General features: G+C 43.3%; 1 long non-coding RNA gene across 1 annotated transcript; it reads right to left on the reverse strand.

The window, feature by feature from the left end:
- Positions 1-428: 428 nt before the first annotated feature.
- On the reverse strand, positions 429-4,013 carry LOC126059956 (uncharacterized). The gene is made up of 3 exons (XR_007513509.1): positions 3,596-4,013; positions 3,361-3,509; positions 429-810 (listed from the first exon to the last, which is right to left on the reverse strand). It is a non-coding gene; the product is annotated as an uncharacterized LOC126059956 (long non-coding RNA).
- Between the last annotated feature and the right edge of the window lie 1,176 nt (positions 4,014-5,189).

Consider the following 5,189-nt stretch of genomic DNA (forward strand, 5'->3'; position numbering starts at 1 on the left):
AAAGAGGGAAAATTTGAAACCAGTTTTGCATTAAAAAAAAATACTTTATTTTTGGTCACAATATACACAACCAAACCTACATCCATTCACAATTTCTACATGAACAGTTCAGTAACATTGGTTACATATTTCACATTGTGCCACCATTCTCACCATCTCTACCCATATTGTTTCATTACCATTAATTTAGGCTCACTCTCTCTGCCCCTTTAAAGTTCTCATCTGCGCTTTAGTTTAACTTTGTTGGTTTACACTCATACAGATAATTCTTTATAAGAGCACTATGCTTGAGGCAAACGTTCTTTATCAACTGGGCTAAACTGCTGTTAAGTTTAATGGTGGCTTCATGGATAGTTCTGGTTCAAAGTTTAAAGATTATTTTTGGGTATTAGATTCAGGTGCCCGCTCCCCTCCCCCCGCCCCGCCCCGAGTCTCGATGGATATAGTAAGTTTGATGTCCACATGAGTTTGTAACTCTGTTCCATGATTTTATTCCTTTTGAACAGGACCCATCTATTGGGTCCTTGATCAAAATGTTCAGTAATGGTACCCAGGCACCATCCATTTCTTCTGGTCTCATGGTAATGGAGGTTGTAGTTTATGGAGGCAATTATGATTTTGCATTTTTGAAGCCTGGATTTCTGGACCTTTTAATCTAATTAAAGGTCATCTCAGACCCACCGCCTTCAGAGAAACGCTGGTGAGGTTCTCAACAGCAGGATGCCTTTACTTTCATATCCCAGTGACTTCAGCAAAGGAATCCCTGAAGTCTGGTGGGGAAGCTCAGTAAATGAACCACAAATAGTAACCCTGGGAAGGTAAGGGTCAGGACAAAGATCACTTAAACAACAGCAACAAAAAAAAAACCCCAGCTGCCATCAAGTTGATTCCGCCTCATACCGACTCATAGGACAGGGTAGAACTGCTCCGTGGGATTTCCAAGGAGCGGCTGGTGAATTCAAACCATGGACCTTTTGGGTAGCAGCCGAGCTCTTAACCATTACACCACCAGGGCTCCAAAGATCACTTGGCAACCTAGAAACAGATTCTGCATTCTAGGTGCTAACCTGCGACGGGGAGCATGTGGGCAGCCCCGGCATTTGTTTTCCAGAGGCAGCTTCTCATAGTTGAGATTGCCTGGGGCGAGGAAATAAGCTCCAGGTGCCCTCTGGGCCTCAATTTCTTCCCTATGGAAGAACAAGGGAATTTGTTCAAGCAATTGCTAATGTCCGATCTACCTGTCAGAACCATGGGGCTCTACAATCACAATAAAATAATACAGTGGCATGTGATTCATTAGTTATTAATTTAAATTTTTATTGTCCTGATTTTTTTTTTTTTTTTTTTTTGCTTCCTAGTTTGTGTCTTGGCTGAATTTAGCAGACTACCTTTGAGGCCCCAAATTACCTGTACAAATTTGTTTCACAATTTTTCCTTAGGATATTAGGGCGGCTGCATTCTCTTTGAGATCCTTGCCTAGGAAACTGTCTAGAAGCAAAACACTGTTAGAGGTTGGCATTGTTAGTGGAATGTTCCCCAGTGCACTCAGAATAAAGCCAAACTCCTTACCATGACCTATGAGGCTTACCTTTCCAGCCTCATCTCACACCCTCTCTCTCAGCTTAATTCATTTTGGACACTCAGGTGTTCCTTTAGTTTCTCTGAAGGCATGGAATTCTTTTCCCCCTTCAGATCTTCATATAGGCTGTTTCCTCTACCTAGACCTCTCTTCCCTCACTCTTTGTCTGCTTGGGTGATTCTGATCTAAATATCATATCATGTGGGAGGTCTTCACTGTCAACCTTATCTAAACTGAAGTTGGACCTCCCTGTTCTTTTTTCTTCAGGACATTTAATATAATTTGTAATTGTACATGTATTTGTATATTTAATATCTACTTCCCTAACTAGACTGGAAGCTTCTTGAGGGCAGGGGCTATTCAGTTCCCTGTTGCATTTCCTCGCATGTAGTTGTTTTTAGCTGCTGTGGAGTTGGCCGCAACTCATGGTGACCCCATGCACAACAAAACTAACGCTGCCCATTCCTGCGTCATTCCCACGATTGTTTCCAATCTGACTGTTGTGATCCATAGGGTTGTCATTGGCTGATCTTCAGAAGTAGATTGCTAGGCCTTTCTTCCTAGTTGGTCTCAGCCTGGAAGCTCCACTGACACCTGTTTAGCATCCTAGCAACCCACAAGCCTTCACTGACAGGTGGTGGCTGCAAATGAGGCACACTGGGCGGGAATCAACTCCTCCCCGCCCCCACGTCTCCCATATGGAAGGTGAAAATTCTACCACTGAACCACGAATGTCCCCTTTGCAGATAATAGGCACTCAATAAATATTTGCTAAATTTGTGAATGAAAGATAGCATTCACAGAAAATTACCAGCACAATCAGTTCTTAGTGGTTGTTTACATATGACACAACCAACACAAACAGTGAAATTGTCACCTTCACCCTGTTTTGGCATTGTGGAAATAACTCTTGGTCCTCAGTTAAGCTGGCAATGATTCCAATGTGTGTTTATTTAAGCTGAATCGGGTCTCTTTAGTGGCTCAGTGGTGTCTCCACTGAGTCAGTTAATGTTAACTTCGATGGCCTCAATCTGAGTTCTTGTTAAACTGCAGGAAAGTACTCCTGTCCAAGAAGATATCTGAGATTTACAGTTTGAACTAAAGTATCTTTAAGAGAGAAAATCAAGTGAATATCTAGTGGCTGGTTTTACCTATAAATGAAAGTCAGAGTTAGGTCATATGTGGAATTATTACATAGTCACTGAACTGCAATCAGTTTTGCTTAGATGTTGCTGGGACCCCATGAAAAAGGGGTTATTTATTAAGAACGAAATAGTTCCTTTTAAATTCTGTACCAAACATGTCTCTCTCTCTCTTTTTTTTTCTCCCTCCAGTCCATGGAAAGTGTTATCTCAGGCAGCTTTGTGCAGGAAGTTCTGTTTATCACTTCCTCACAGTTGCAGTTTGTCTAGGACTTAACTACATGCTATCAGATTACATCAAAATGTAGGCCTTTGTGTGTTGAACTCATCAAAGGAGTGGACCCTAAGGACTTGCTATCACTTCACTGCATATGCAGCCATGTAGCAAAACAAAGCCTATCTAAACAGGACAGAACTATTTCTGTTGTGTGGCAGCTTTGCGCGCTTGCGCCTGCAGAAATGGTTGGGTTTCAGGTGTCTGCAGTGTTTCACTTCTTGTTTTTATATTTAGCTCTTTTTAGAATTACAGTTATTTGCCTGGTTGTGTGTAAGGAAAGAAAAATCAAAATATTACCTATAAGGCAGGAGACAAGATCGTTCCAATCCTCAGTGTCAGTGCGAGGTAACACTAATCTTTACCTTATCTTTTCACTTGGGAACACAAGTCACAGCTGTAGTATTCTGGACTTCAGAGCTGGCCACCATGAGGCTGGAATTCTGGCTCCTCTATTTCCTGGTTGTGTGTTCTTGGGTAAGTACTTAGCCTCTCCGAGCTTTGGTTTTCCCATCTGTAAAATGGAGATAATAGCACCTACGCTAGAGTCTTAGGATATGGATTAAAAAAAGAAAAAAGATGCTTAGAGAAAGTACTCACCATAGGAGGGCTATCACTATTTGAAAGCACGCATCTTGCCCTGCAAAAGTAGCAAGACTAGCTAACAAAGCAGTCCCAGGCGGCTGAAGTTTCTCAGGCTATATACTTCCACCTTTGAGGCCTCGCTGCTATTTTCTTCTCCATGGGGCTCCCTCTTCTCTGCGGTGGGCTTGCTGCCAGATGCTGCCTCTATTGGCAGCCACAGGAAGCCAATGCAACGGGTGAAGTAATGCTTCTGCTCAAGGCTGGCTCCGCCCTGTTGACCAAGGTTTTTTAGATCTGCTCAGCCAAACTCTTTTTAGTGCCTTGCCTAAAAAGGACATCTCACCCAGCCCTGTGCCTGGGAAATGGCTGCCTGCCCCAGAGGCTTCGGACAAGCAGCTTTTGGGAGATAGAGATGGTGAAGTGAACTCCTTCCCCCCAGCTCAATGCTTTAGGAGTTTGGGGTGCTATCTTGCAGCAACTCCTCGTTATGATGCTCAGTTACCAAAATCAGATGGCAAAGTAAGAGGAAGAAGGCGTGATTCTACCGACTTTCTCCAGACCAGTGGAATATAATGAGGCAACTCTTAAAAAGAATTATTTGCATCAAGGGAGTATGCAAATTTTCACAGGCCCATGACCGGAAAGAAATGATGTTACGCCTAAAAATGGTATACTTTAAGAAGGTAAATGTTTTCTTTTTAAAAACACGAAACCATTTTTAATAGGAAATTGAATCCAATTTAAAGATTTATGGCTTCTTTATTCTCCAGTCATTCACTGCTGGGTCCCTATCTTCATAGCTTCCTCCCTTCTGGCCCCTGGGGTGGCAGATGCCCCATGAAATGCAGTCCGCCCAGCTGCTCAGAGAATCGCTTCAGAGCCACCACTCACCCTCCACTCAGCACCGACTGGCTTTGGGTTCGAGCCCAAGGTTCCCATCCACTGGATTTTGCCTCTCTACCCAGTCCATTTGAGGGAACTCTTTGGCTGTCTCATTAGCTTTCGCCCCTGACTCTGTCTCCTTAATGGTCAGAGGGCCAGCCTCACCACACCTCCAAGCCCTACATAGGATACAGGTTCTCAGGCTGGATCCAGCATTCCAGGCTCCCTGTTGTCTGGGAAAAGAGTTGGGACATTTGACTACAACCTGCTTAGGACAGTTGTCAATTCTAACTGAAGACCAGCAGTCTGTACATTGATGTAAAAATCTTTTTTTCCTAACTGCAAAAGCAATAAATGCATGCACGCGCGCACACACACACGCTCGTACACACACATACAGCTCCCTAAACACAGAAATGTATAAAGCTTAAAATTGAAGGCTCTTAAATCAACCTCCTAGTGGTGATTGTTACTTAGTTACCTAGAAGCCCTGGTGGTACAGTGGTTAAAATGCAGACTGCTAACTGAAGGGTCACTGGTTCTAAACCAACAGCTCCTTGGGAGAAAGATGTGGCAGCCTGCTTCCATAGAGATTTACAGCGTTGGAAACCCTAGGGGGTAGACTTGATGGCAGTGGGTTTGGTTTGGGTGTGGTATATGGTGTTGCCATAACAGAAATACCACATGTGGATGGCTTTTAAGAACAGAAATTTATTTTCTTACCATC

This window comes from Elephas maximus, chromosome 16 (assembly GCF_024166365.1).
Source record: "Elephas maximus indicus isolate mEleMax1 chromosome 16, mEleMax1 primary haplotype, whole genome shotgun sequence".
Lineage (NCBI taxonomy): Eukaryota > Metazoa > Chordata > Mammalia > Proboscidea > Elephantidae > Elephas > Elephas maximus.